The sequence below is a fragment of the Drosophila eugracilis genome, unplaced genomic scaffold (assembly GCF_018153835.1).
Source record: "Drosophila eugracilis isolate 14026-0451.02 unplaced genomic scaffold, ASM1815383v1 contig_1197, whole genome shotgun sequence".
Classification (NCBI taxonomy): Eukaryota; Metazoa; Arthropoda; class Insecta; order Diptera; family Drosophilidae; genus Drosophila; species Drosophila eugracilis.
The window spans coordinates 3,178,169-3,193,188 of NW_024571981.1; the positions used below are offsets into that span (position 1 = coordinate 3,178,169).

The 15,020-nt window shown below is 38.2% G+C and overlaps 1 protein-coding gene across 1 annotated transcript in view; it reads right to left on the bottom strand.

Annotated features, from left to right (window-relative positions):
- The window catches only part of LOC108103058 (neural-cadherin), a 102,159-nt gene extending 90,616 nt beyond the window's left edge, over nt 1-11,543 (bottom strand). The window contains 1 exon segment of the mRNA XM_017208376.2: nt 10,951-11,543. The gene's annotated coding sequence lies outside the window, so the exon portion shown is untranslated.
- Between the last annotated feature and the right edge of the window lie 3,477 nt (nt 11,544-15,020).

A 15,020-nucleotide genomic window follows, 5' to 3' on the forward strand; every position in this document is an offset into this window, starting at 1 on the left:
TTAAAAGAAGAATTTTTTTAGAAAGATCACATCTGTAAATGTCTCTAATTAGCTATCGGTTTCTGCCCGAATGGTTCATGACTACTACTCAACAATGAACATCCACTCTTCTACTAATTTTAAACGGTCCCAAAACCCGAATCACATATGTTTAATTCTCACCTCTTTGGGTTATCTCTCTTGCGGCATCTTAATTGCAATTAGCTATGAAAATGTCCCCGGCAGCCGAGACAGATATCTGCGCGATCTGCTAATCAGTTGACGGAGTTGACTACCAAACAAATTATCGAAATGTCGTCCATTTGCATAACCAGCTTTTGCTGCTAATAAACCCATAGTTTCGGGGGTAACAAGCTCCAAGATATAAGCCATATAAATCATTTACAATTTGTTTTAGCGAAAAAGAGAAGAAGATTTTTCTACTCGGCTTCCAACTAAATCATTTCTTTGTCTTTCCTAAATTTGATTGGCGGCAGTTTTTCTGCGTGTTAAAATTCATTTGAAATGCCCAAGTCTGCGATTAATCAAAACACACAGTTCGGTTTTTGTATCTTGAAAATGTTGGTTTCGTCTCTTTTTTATTTTTCATAGTGTCACTTAATTAAAAGCAAAGATAAAATGCGATACAATATGGTGAATAAAAGCGTCCTCTATGCGTAGCTCTACATTTCGGCATAAATGAATATTTGATGCTGGAATTTCGTGTGTTTGATATTTATATATTCAAGCATTCGATTGATTGATGCGTCATGGCAGCCAAAGGGCACGCAAGAGAAAAGTTAAATTAAATGCATAAATATTTGGAAGCTACGTTGGAGTTTCGGAAATGTATCTTTTACTTTGACATAAAGTTCAGCTGGGGAAATCAATCTGGCTTACTTTCTAGAAAGCAGTGGTAGAATTTCAAAGACTTTAAAACTCAAAACCTTAGGCACGCCCCCACAGAGCATCACCTTGGGCTTTCCCCATATTTAAGTCATTTAAAATCGATTAAATATCAATGCAACAGACCACCTGCTGTGTGTTAACCTGAAAAGAACTTGAGTGTGAATATGTTTTCGAAAAGACATCGAAAAATGGTATTCAAGCTCAAGGCGTTGGCCGGTTTATTGTTTATTAGATTTTTAACTGCTGGCAACAGTTTTTTACAAGTTTCAGTAGCGAAGCTCATAAAAGATCAGTCCGGCTGAATAAATTTTATACTGTTGCGACTGTCTTAAAAATTTCCTGGATTGAATGACAACCAAATGTTTACTAATGAAGCTTTAATTGCCTTTGATATATTTACTCTTCTTTGCGTTGCTTTTTCTGACTGTTTGCCAATGGGAGGTAGGCTTATTGATTTCTCCTTTGTTATTACCCAATGGCATGCAATTAAAATTCACATTTTCATATTTTATTTACTCGCTCTTCACCCGCACAAACACAAGTTGTCGTCATAATTGATCTGACGATTTCTTTGACTCTTTTCACTTTGTTTTATTACCAGAAATTCAATTTTTTGGGTGGGACCTTTGTATCAGGCATTCCACGTTAGTGGCAGACAATGGAATATTAAATTTTACGAATTATTGTTTAAATAGAGGTTAATAAATATTTTTAACAGTCAATAAATGAAAAAGAAAGTTTGTAGGCAAACAAATTTTTAATTGATGACGATTTTTTGTTGGGCGGGAAATTTATTACTTTGACATAATAAAAATTATCAAATTTTAATATTGCTGTAAGGAAGTCATTCCTGTTTAATGGGATAAAAATACAAACATGCCAAAGTCTGTTACTTTCCCAGTTTTTTTTATTAAAATACCCCATCTGCTTATAAAAACCCTCATAATTCCCCTAAAATTATAATCATTTACAACTCATTTCCCTAATCAAGGTCAAAAAAACAAAGTTCCTAAATTTCGAGAAAAAAAAATGAAATAAAACATTTTTTACCAGGAACTGCGGGCAACCCCCAGAAAATTATGCAAATGAAAAACTAAAAAGGGGCCTTAAACAAAGGCCAGCTAAACGGAACATGATGAAGGGCTCAAAACTCCTCATGTGCAAGTCCACTCTATCAAAGTCGATGAGAGACATATTCGGTTTGAGGAGATTCTTATTATTGTGCCACCCGAGCGCGTGGCACTCCACACAACAATGGCCAAAAATCTTCCTTGTCAGGTAGAAATTGGAAAACGAATAGAATGCCAGACAGAGGGTTGAACAAAAACACACTTCCGATTTTCGAGATTTTTGGGAGGGTCGAAAATCAGGTCTGGTCCCTCCGCTTAATGTATCCGGCAATGGCAAACAGAATGGATGACAGGGCAGGAGCAAGCAAAGTGCTTCATCAAATATGAAATAGCCCATCCAAGTAGAGGGAAAACGAATGGGAACGCCAACCAAAAATTGTCATCCACATGGACGAAGACCGACCGACCCTCTTCTCCTCTATTTTTTTTTCGGGTGACAATGAAAAATTGAGCAGACAATGATTAATTGGCCGGCGCTCGGATGTTTTGCTATTTAAATTGAAGCAAGGCTGAAAAATAAAATATACGAGTAATATCCAAAGATAAAATTCCCGTGAAATCTGCAGAAACTCATTAAATTGCGGAGTCCTGCAAGTATTTATGGGCTGTCAACACTTTCGCAAAAGGATGGCGAGCGGAAAATGACTTCAACATGCAAATATCGCATTCGGTTCGTTTTTTGGTCCCCAGGCTATTGTCTCAGACCGAGTCATAAATAAAGTCATTACGCACTCGTTTCTTATTTATGTTGGTTTTTCTCCATTTTTTTGTATGCCATGCGCCAAAGGATTTTTGCATGCGATCCAAATATTTGCATATCACAAGAAGCCCGCTCGCCAGAAGCGTAAATACACGGTAGCCAGGTAAAACAACAGCGGTAATGGAGGAGTGGGGGAAATGAAGGCGTGCACACACTCCAGGTAAAGAGCAACCTGATACTCCTCCGATGTCTGGCAACAAATTATGTGTTAACAACACATGGCCAGCGTTTGGTGACACGCCTCCTCAAGACCTCTAGACTGGTTGGTCGAGGGGAAAACTGAGAAAAAACCTGCATTGCTAACTGGAATTTAGCGGTAATGATAACTCAGGTAGCTGATCAGAAAACGACGGCAAAGGTGCAGGGAATGGGCTGGGCTCAAATGATGATAGCTGGGATGTGTGGCAAGCCTAAGATGTTGGGTAATCATAGTTAAAGTGCTTGCACTGAGAACAAGAAACTTGAAGTATAAAAATTGGATTTTTTAAGTTGGGATAAACTATAATTTAAAATAATATCTGAAGCATTCAAAAAGTTATCTAATTTCCTTAGCCATCACTTAAAACCGAACAATCATAGCAAATAATAACATCAGATAAGTTCCAGGTCTAATAGCTCCCGACCACAGCTATCAGAATCTAATTCCCAAAGAAAACAAATCGAATTTTCCTGTATTTACAATAGTAAGCCTTGCCAACCAGAACAATTGGCCATTATAATGTCATTAACTGGCACCCCAGAGGCATAAGAAAATTTCGCTTTGTCCGCCTTTTGCCATGTAATAACAATCTTAGTTGATCAAAAGTGCTTTTTGGCTCGCAGCGTACCGAATATTGCCGAAGCTTTTAAGCAATTAAATGTAGGACCTGCAGTTCCTTTGCTGACTGAGAGAGAGGTGAAAACACTTCTGTTGCCGTCCTCGTTCCCGAAATTCACCGGGGAAAAATTAACTTTTTATGCCCGAACTGCGAACGAACGCCTGGAAGGTGTTGAATAGAGGTAACGCCTTAATTAAATTTGCAGACTTTTGTCTGGCTTTTTGTGGCTGTGAGGTATATTTTGCGTGCACAAAGCGAATTCTTCGATGTGCTATTAAATGGGCAAAAATGTGAGGGGATGCGGCTATGCAGGTCTTCAGACTGGCAATTGTTGATTACTTTTGTTTCGAAAAGACGATTAAGCAATTTCGTGTGCTTGGATTAGCATGGCGTTCAGCATGCAATGGTTAAAGAATTTTGAAGATTACTAAGTAGTGGGCCAATTCATTTTGGTTGCAGCCAAATGTATCCAAAAATAACTAAAGAAGAGAAAAAATCATTAAGAAATATGCCATCATCAGTTTACCAACCGTTTGAAACGAGCAATTTGAAGAAAATAGGGATACATAATGTAATCCGATTAGGGTGGATATTTGCCAAACATTCTTACACAAAATAGACCACATACTAACTTTTAGTACACCTCTCCGTAACTTTTCCTGTTCAAGTTCCGAAACGAGGTTTCGGAAATATTCCAACCAACGAGAAATGTTCAACAATGGAACTGAATTAAGCATGAAATGTGCCAAAAACTTATAAGCAGGATTGCAACTAAAACACATTCGAGCAACAAGAATAAATGTTGGCACAATGCCAACTGCAAAATCTACAACGCCATGACTGTCTGACTGAAAACATGGGGAAGTACCGCACCTAAAGAACAAAAACCCCCGCCACTCCAATCATCACCTTCCGCTGCACTTCCGGCGTAATCGTCATCGTCAGCGCAAAAAGTGCAATGCACTAAAATTGAATTAAAACAAAAAAAAATACAAGATAGAAATGCAAAAGGAAAAAATAACCCAACGGAATACAAAACAAACAATGTAGAACGTGAAATGCAATCGATGAGGGGAGAAAGAGAAACGAAATCAATTCAAAGGTGAGAGGGTGCCTCGGTACAGTGAACGTCATAAGCAAGAGGACATTCAACTTGCTAGAGCACTGTAAACATCCCTATTCATAGGAAAATTCCCAATAATGGTTTAAGTTTTTTTTTTTTTTTTTTTCATTTAATACTAAATGCTTTAAATAATACAAACAGGTGTTTATTTTGAGTAGAAAAATATAAGCCTTTGGCAATATTTAATGTTCATCAATTTAAACCATTATTTTTCTCTCTGCACTATGGTGGTTGCAGATGTGTGTTTGGAAAATATGCAGAATGTAGCATCAAGGTTAAATATTTGCATTTGTTCCATGCCGCGCATTCACGCCCATGTATAATTGTCGTTTGTTTTATGGAATCGACTGTGTGTGTGCCACATTTGAAAGCCCAAAAGCCTCGAACGCTAATTAAATTGAGACACAATCCGCCACATAAATTGGCAAATGGGGACGAGAATTAATTGGAAAGCGTTTCCAATCCGCTAAAACAATAAAAGCGTGGTGTAAATGTTTTAAAACGTCCCAAGTGGGGATAAATACAGCAATTGGAACACCTAAATAAATATCTGATGGTAAATAAAGCCCCAGGGAAGATGTTAGTCCCGGATTGTGCGGATATCGATTGGAAAGGAACACACCTTGGGGATAATTTAAAAGGAGCATTGAAATGGCAAAGCTAACATATATTTATTAAAATAATATTTTAATATTCTAGTCAGTAAGTAAGCAAATAAATAATTAAGATGGGGAGTTTAGGTAATGAATAATTTGAAATCAGAAATTAATGAATTTTACTTTTCTTTGCAATATTTTGGAATTGTTTAATATATAGTTTATGATGTTAGTTGAAGTTTTGAAGATATACCGTAACATTTTGCACCTATCCTAAACGATTTATCGATTTCCGTTGTCTGGTATTTTCCACGACTCCAATCTATATCTCTGTTTCTCCCTTTCACCATTCTTTCTCTTTGTTCTTTCACGTATTTATGCGCAGTCACGTTGTTGCTGTCGCATATCGTCTTATTTCTCTATCCTTTGTTGTTGCTGCGGCTGCCCTGAATGAATTTTACATTTTTATAGCGCCCGGTCTCGTGTGGAAGTTCCCCTCGTTTCTTCCTGTGAGTTGTGGATCACCCCTCGTGTTCATACATCTGCATTTTTTTGTTTTCCTACAGATTTGTCACAAGTATTGCCGCACACGCCGCTCCGTTTCCACCTTTTTTTTGCCATTTGTCGTCACCACCCTCAGCAGCCCACCCCCAGAGAGTCTGTCCTATTCCGCTCTTGCACTGAGAAAAAATATGCACTTTAAAACAAAAAAGTAAATATTTTAGAAATATTATTTCTTGAACTATTTTTGAGTATTTTTTGAAAAAAATAAACAATTTTAATGTTTACCTAAAATAGTTAAGAAACATTTTATTAATAAATTTAAAAAGAGGTTAAATGGAAAAAAATAATGTTTTTCGAGTGTATTCCTGCTTTTGTGCAATAAAAAGGATACGATGCGCGAGCGCACATACATAAATATCCTTGGCACACACACTCGCACTCACACACATCGATATACACACTCATACGCAGACGATGCCGGAACTGTTGTCAAAGAAGGAAGTGGATGGCCGCAGGGGGAGGAAAATAAAAGGAGGCATTGGGATACGGAGCGGGATTCATTCAGCGGACAGAGAAGACCGCAGCAACCGGCAAAGAGGGCAATCACCCGACCCGAGACATCGGATCACAGACTATGATTCCTGCTTGGGGTTGCAATTCCTATTGATTTTCCATTGTTTTTGTTGGCGCTGCTGCAGTGCGGCAAAAAGTTGCCAGAAGATTTAGGAGCTCTTCCCCTTTTTTCGGTTAAATGAAATCCCCTTTCCCTCAATCACAAATTTTTTTCATGAGCCACCCGCAGCTGTGGCTTCATCGCCAATTTGTTGCAAGTGCCACTTGGCAAAAAATAAACTAACTCGATGCATCCCGACATCGCCATTTGACACAGTATGCAGATTAGCAGCTAATGCCCTCCTCAATTTTTCACTGTACTACACAGATATAGTAGAGTATGTATGTAGATCTCTCTCTGGATTTTGCTCTGCAGCCCTCCACTTAAGATTGATTGATTGTCAAGTGGATGTGGGAGTGGGTGGATGTTTTGACCCTGCTGGTTGCTCTACAATTCCAGGGCAAATGCAATTATTCAGAATATGAGTTGATGTAAGCTTATTAGAGTTATAAGCTTAGCCCGCAGAGAGTTGAAGGATGTCAGAGTGGCCCAGATACTTGATATCCGACAAATACATCTTTGTTTAAGTCGTGACAAGAAAGATCCTTGGAAAAATCATTTTTAATCTCGTTTCAACCTTTTGTATGTAGAGTATTATTTTTCTGTGCATTTATTATTTATGAAGTCAGGAGCTTTTGAAAGAAAATTGCTATTCCAATTTTGCAAACAAAGTAAGTGTTTACTAATATATAATCTTTAACTTATTTATCCTGCCCTGTTATCATATCCTCTTCGTTTCCCATTTCAGTTTTTTAATTTTTTCAAAAAACGTTTTAAAATCTCTCGTTTTCTGACAGGGTGTCTGCATTTAATTGCTGTTGCCAGCTAATAAATTTTAATTGTCCTCAATTAGCAATGGAATGCAGCGGAAAATATGGACATCCCGAGGGGTTGGTTGGAACTCTTTCATGCGAGGCCTTCGCATGCATCCAAACTAATTTTTTTATTGTACGCCCTCGGTCGGAAGTTGTTTGCATTTTTATGCGGCCAGAAAATTCCATTAGAAATGACATATTCTGCATTGCCACTCAAACGAAGACAGCAAGGCTCAATTAAAGTCGAGGGCAGGGCACACAAATGTTTCACATTTGGCGAGGGCAATATTATATTTCCAAGTGGCATTCCGGACTGCCCAAGTTGACCCTTCCTCCGCATTGCAGACTTTATCATCATCATAAGTCTCACACATGCTGCTCACATGGTCTCGCCAAGACGAATGCATTAAGCAGAAATTTCATTCATAAAGATTTCATTTCATTTCGTTTTTGCCCTGTCTCAAAGAGACCACAAGACGTTGGCCTGGACCAGCAAAAATGAGTGCAAGAAGACCCCGAGTCGAAGAAGATTTATTGCACAGGGACGTAGGTAGCGCCTTTTTGAGAGGGTAATAAAAACCAGATGTTGGAAGCCAAAAGTCAATTGGCAAAAATGTAGTTAACAGTGCTTTTCCATTATTTCTCTTAAATTATTAAACATTTTAAAAATTTATTAGGAAAGTTGGTTCACTAAATGACACTACATCACATTTTCTTTAAAATCCCCCTATCTAAGCCCTTGCTCAGAGCATATCAAAGGAGACAGCATCAAATTAAAATTCGTGCAGCTTCAACAAAAGTATAATAAATGAGAAATTGTTTAAATATTTGGCACACACGAATGCGAGGCATGCAAATTCATTGAGCGCTTGAAATTCTCAATTTCCCAATTCGTTTTACTGCAACTCCAAGAATGCAAACATGGAACATCAAGGAAATGATTATTGTTTACCTCGCATTCTGGGGAAGACGTGTCTTTGAGACGCCAGTTCTCTCCTGGGTTAGGGTTCAAATAAATTGCTTTTGACTTGTCGCTTGAGTGGAAAATTGCACCAAACGGAAATTGAGGTTGAAATTAATAATTTGAGACTTTTTGCCATGCTTGACGGTGGAAAAAAATGCCAAAAAAATTAATTGAAAATGCTCTACGCAAAGGAAGTTGCCAATCTCGGATCTACCTTTGTTTTTATTTATTTTTTCTTATTTTCTATTTTGCATAAGCAGAAAAAGTTGGTGATTTTGCTTTGCTTTCGATTCAACCGCAAAGCAATTTCAATCAATCTCAATAGTTATTGACCAGGCAGTCGGGCCCCCCGTCGCATTTCCTATATCCACCTACCTAAGAGTCAAATATTTCACGTGCTTTTTTCGCTTCTCGCGTCGCCGTCGCCATCGATCAATGAATCTTCGACGGCGGCGCGTTTCGACCGCAATAAGTCAAATACGAGGCCAGCGAGCTTCATTATGTTTCAAAAGCCCAACCGCAGAAAGGAGCCAGCCAACCTCTTCGGGGCAATATAGCAACAAAAAAAATATATATATACAATATAGCAAGAAAAAGAACGACTCGTCTTGGCCCCAAAAGGCAAGAACAATGCAGCGCAGATAAGTCAATTATATTGACTTGGCCAAGAACTCTTTGAGACTGTCTGGGGCTTTTAAGGTGGCAAGCAGCTTTTCGCTGCTCCTCTCACAATTCCCACAGTCGAAAGTCAACGTCACCGTGGCTTCAACTTTAGTTTTTTTTTCTGTGCCTTTGGCCTGAACCAAGGCGATAACATCGACGCTGTCAATGGCAAAGTGGCAAACAGTGGGCTAAGATGGTTGGAGTATTTCTTTAGTTCCTAAGAGCCAAAAAATTTTTGATTTTTTAATTTAAAGTTTCAATCGTGGATTTATAAGGTTCGGATTATTAAATGGAGTTAAATTTATAAAAATATGTATTTTTCTTTAAAACTACCAAACTAATTCGGTTTTTATAACTTTTTAACCACAGTTTCTTGATTTCGTTGAATCTCCTTTGCCACACTTTGCTCACAAAAATATCTTTTGGCCAGACGGTGTTTTATTATTTTCCTGACTGGCACGTAGATTTATACTCATATTTATTTTTTCCTCTTATTTAATTTTTTCCGAATTGTGTAGCATCTTTGGATCGCTTTGAGCTTTCGGTCTTGGATTTTTTTTTGTTTTGTTTGGACCGTCAAGAGTGTAGACGCAATTTACTGATTACATTATTGCTCGCAAATTGCTAGATTATAGTTTTCTTGTTGCCTGCAAATTATTGCTGTTATTATTGACTGACAAATTATAGTGATTAGTTTTTTATCTTTTTCAATAAAATGGAAATATTTTCGTGTAGGCAATTTCGCGCTTAATATGTGAGAAAGGTTTGTGAAGGAAGAGGAAAAGGTGGAGCGAAATATTTTGAAATGAGATTTCAATTAGCTTAGGCAAAAAACAAAATGTTATTAGTTTTTTTTAAGACAATAAGAAACTGTGTGTCATAATAAATTTAAGTGACAAACTAACAAAATCCATAAAAATTAAGTTATTATAAGCATTTTTAGTTTTGATATTTCTTTTTGAAATATTGACAGTTCTGAATTACTTTGATTAAGGCAAGTTTACAATACTTGAATTAATAGTCCTTTAAAATATCAACCATTTCCCCATTTTCCCTTATGGTATCTTTTAGATAAAATAGCTGCTTTTAGCTGTGCTTTCCTTTTCCCTGAGTCGTATTTAAGCAGATTTCTTTTGATTCACCCTTTATTTCTTTTTTCCAACCCATCGCGACAAAGCAAACATGAAAGCGGAGACTAGAAAACCGGCAAGAACTTCGCAGTGAAAGCAAAGTGCCGAGAAACAAGTGCAGTCCACATGGCGGCAATTCAAAGAGAGCTGCTTTTCACTCTCTCACTCTCAGCTTTTCCAGAGAGTTGGCTAAAAATCTGCAAAGCCAAGAGAGGGTCTTGCACTCTCAGCTAAAAACCAACCCCCTGAGAAAATTCATAACTTGCTGTGCAGAGTCCTGCCAATTTTCCTACTGGGAAACTATGTTGGAGTACTACGAGTTCGTATTTTTGCTGATAAGCGGCCGCTGCTGTTTTCCTTTTACCGTTATGGTGGGGAGAGGGTATGGGGCAAAACATAATTGCAGCTCCAGACGAAAGAGGGGAACAAGGATTCGATCGATTTTTCGTGCTCCCCAAAAACAGAGAAAGAAACTGCTGCATACGCACAGGAGCAAAAGAGTCCAGCGGCTTGGCTTGTCGGGCTGGGGCTCCTCTCTCTGTATTAGTGTATGTTTCGGGGTGTATGTGTGGCGTGTATGTATATGTCTAAGGTGTGTTAACCTCAAATGCTCCAACTCACACAACAAACAAAATGAACTAGAATTCTTTAAAAAAATCGACATAACACAAATTTCTATCATTACAGACTTTTTAATTCACCAAAAGAAATCCTCTTAAAAGCCATGTTGGTTGCTTTTCGTTTTTCCAGTAATCTTTCTATGTTTTCAACATTTTAACCTTACAAGTCCCTTTATCTTTGGTATAAATTTCAACTTGTATTGAAAGTTTTCTCTAAATAAACATATTTATATTTTCATAAACTTAGTTTTGAAACTTTAGCTTACTTTAATTGTTTTTATAACGTCGATTTCCTTTTCCGTTTCTTTTTGTAATAAACTCCAGCTACTAATCCCAGTTATTGATTTTTGTCGAGTGCTTGTGTTTTTACTACTATAATCTCTTTTGGGACTGAAAACCCGGTTAGCTTTACGTTTTATTTGGTTTTAGTTTCCATCAACACTTTTGCACATTGAACACTGGCTCACACACATGAATATATCTTAAATATATAGATACTTCTTTATGGTATATGTTATATTTTCTGTGTTAAATTTACTTCTTGTATCCAACTTTACGAGGAGTAAAGAAATTTGTATTAGCTTTCGTTACGGACTTTTTCCGAATTTATTTAAATTATTTTCGCTGTGCCCATTTCGCACAAACACACACACTCTTGCACTGAAACACGCGACGCGAGAGACGCACACAGACACAGTAAACGTATAGAATTTTTCACTGCGCCTATGTATTCGAGGGGTGGTGGGCGGTAGGTATATGCTATATATTAATGTGTGTGTCTCTGTATATCCTTTGGCGCGGACCGAACCGAAATTTAAAAGTCTGGAGACACCGCCGTGGTCGTCGTCCTTCCACGAGCAACTCAATCGACACAATGAGCGCAGAGCATATTGGAAAAGTCCTCGCAACTGATGGGAGAGCGCTATGTCTAGGCCAACCGAGTTTTCCACCACCAAAAAAACATGTGAAAGCAGCGCTGCAGAGAGCGAAACTCTCCTGTTGAGTGAGTGAGCGCAGAGACCGATAAGGTAGCTCAAAAGGGAGAGAAACAGAGGAAAAACTAAGCTGAGAGGAAAAATTCAGATTAAAACTCAGGCGGAGAGCAAGGAAAACTAAGATGGAGAGCAGGGAAAACTCAGCTAGAGAGCAGGGAAAACTCTCCCAAAAGGGTCTCTCCCAAATCATATGTTTTGCATCACATCCAAAGCCATGAGCCTACAGATTCCATCTCCACCGTAACCGCAGTTGGAACTTCCTGGACTTCCTTCGTTTCGTTTATAGCTAACTTCTGACCCTCTCCGCTCTTCTCGTACCCTTTTGGCCAATAGGTGTTGCTGTTTATCTGTATTTGTGTAATATCCTGTAGTTTCATGAGTTTCCGTTACACTCTCTACGTGCGTTATTTTTTTACACTTTTTCGATGGGATTTTTTGGCAAACGATGCTCGGAGTTGATGAGCTTGTGGCTAGATTTTTGTAAACTTTTTAAGGGTTTCGTAGGAAGTTTGAAGTAATTTGAGTAAAGGGCTTAAAAACATGAGAAGGGCTATTAAATAATTTACACAAAACATACTAGGCAATCAAGTAAGTTTTGTGGTTACCAAGTATAAAACTGTTAGAAGAGTCATATACTTTATTTCAATATATATTTATATTAAATGGATATGTTGAAAAGTCCCTTTCAAAAAATATATATTTGACTTCCATATGCCCCTAAATAAATGTAGTAAATCAGCTGCCGTAACCAATAAAATAAAAATTTTGCTTTACTGACTTCTAAATTTCCCCGCCCATATCCTTCGAAAATCGCGACACACCCAAATTTTAGGAGCCAACATAAAAAAAAAGTCAAGTAGAATAAATCAAAACGGCAAGAGGCGATTGCAAGGCAAGAGTCATAAATACTCATTTTGCATGAATGGGAAAATAAAATGAAATTTGCATTTGACTGCACACGACGACCAAAAATTATTTGCCTGCAATATACGGTTATTTAAGGTTGAACCCGACAGTTATGCACACAATAAACGCCCTGAAGTTCTCAAAGAACGCAACAGGAAGTTGGCCAAAAAACACAAAATAACCAAGAAAAACAAAAAAAAAAACTTAAGAAGAAGGAAGGAAGCACGCAAAATGCGCGCCATATGATCAAGGGAAAACTAGAGGGGGACTGTTCAGAGAGCAGCGTAATGGGAACACGTCAAGTGGGAAATGAAGGGAGAACCGAAGGGAAAGCCCCCGAAAATTGCCTTTTTGGTCTTAGAGAGTCTGCGTTGTTTACAACTCAAACCACACACACTGCGATAGTATTACAAACAACCGAAAGAGGGTTTTACAAACACTAAGATCCTAGAGTACACACTCACACAAAGGAAGGTCCTCAAGTTACCGTTACGCGTTTCCGATTGGAATTAAATGGACAAAAAAGACGGAGCTAAAATTTCAAAACACACCGAACGGGAAGCCAGCAAACGGAATTCTGAGTGGAACCTTTGAGATATTATATCCAAGGAGCGGTCGCGGAACGCAACGGAAATGGAACACAGCCCCTACAATAAAACAAAAAAAAAGAAAAAAACATAAAAAAGAAAGGAAACGAGAGAGGCAATACGAGAGAGCGAGACAGAGGGGGGTGCACATTTTGCAGACATTTGGCGAATGCAATTCTTTGGTGAACTAGAATGGGGAAAACGAAACCCCAGATTTGGTAGCCCCCTCACGAATTTCTGTAATTAAGCAGCCAGTAATGCGTGAAAAGCTGGGGTGGAAAAGGGGGGGAAATGGGCGGGAAAACTAAGGGAAAAGGGCTAAAAATGGCAGCCAAAGCAAAAAGGGTTAAGACAGTTTTAATTTCAAATTCAAAAAGAAGGCCAATTAATTAAGCAGGAGATTCGGATTTAAAACGACTACTGGCAGATCCCGAAAGATGGTGAGATGGCGATGATGATAATGATGATGATGGTGGTGGTGATTTTGTTGACGATGCTGTTGACAGGTGGCCCAGGTGGGTGGAAAACGGGTTAAGGGTTATCCCTTACACGAAAACTGCGTTAAAAGTTTTGAGCCAACTGCGGGCGAAACTTGGTTTTAAACGAAAACCCAAATAAATTTTAGACAGCTGAACAGAAAAATGTAAAAGAATTTCTCTTTATTGCTTTTCCCTATTTATTTAAATTCTTTCAAACTTCGCGTAAAATATATTAATTTTGTACATTCCTTTAAATTTTAAGGACTTTTAATATTCGCAACGGCTTATCCCTGTTTCTGGCAATAAATCCCCGTCTAGACACTTTTATATTTATTTAAGCCAAACTTTTGCAAACCGGGCCAAAAATAATACACTCTTCCAAAACGGAACTGTGTGGAATCCATCAAGTTTTCATTTTCTTTCGATTTTTTTGTAATTTCTCTTTTATACTTTTATATATTCATATTTAGAGGCGCTATGCATTCGCTGAATATTTTTAGCAAATTTCATATTCATGGCACGTTGGTTTGTTTTTTATTAGAGCGATGGCAACCAAAACAAGCAAAATATCTAACCGAAAATGTTTACATTGTCGGAGGCTTCATACCATCATCATGATTGTTGGATTTTTCGCCGTTCTTGTTGACTTTTGGTCGATACTTTTTGCGTTCCTTGGGCATAATTTCGCTCATTAAAATTCCATAAATCGAGGCGAGAAGCGGCAACGGCATATAATTGCTTTTCACTCCTAATTGCATCGCGTGTTCGATAAGAATTGATTGGATTGTATCAGATTGGAAGCGAACCACATCTCACCTCTCGCCAATTAAAAGGTTCCCAAGTTGTCTCGTGTCTCAGGGCTTGAGTTTGGGAGTGATCCTCTAGAGTAGTTCTTTACTTTCTTTGTTTGCCTGTCCCAACATTTGGTCACACATTGCCGGCACATGTTTGCTTTATGAGTTATTCCCCTGAAATTTTTTGAAAAACAAAGATGAGCATATGGGCAGGCAAAAGTGAGACGCCCTGGCCCTCGCCCTCATAAAAGGTTCAATTTCGTTTGGATTAGTTGACCTCTCGGTGGAAATGGGGATTGTAAAATGACATAGGGCCACGCAAGCGCACACGCTCTGGCTTTATTTTTTTAATTTTTATTGTTTTGACTCTATCAGAAAGTTCTTAATCCCGCTCATCCACATGGGAAACATGTCCGGGTTTGTAATGATGATGACATTATTGGCTGAGCATACCAGCATCTTTTTGTATGCGGTTGCGGCTTTAAATATAATTATAGGGTCTGGGATCAGGAACCCCAAACATAAAACTCAAACCCAATGATCATTGCCGCAGTAGTTTGTCTTTCGTCAACATC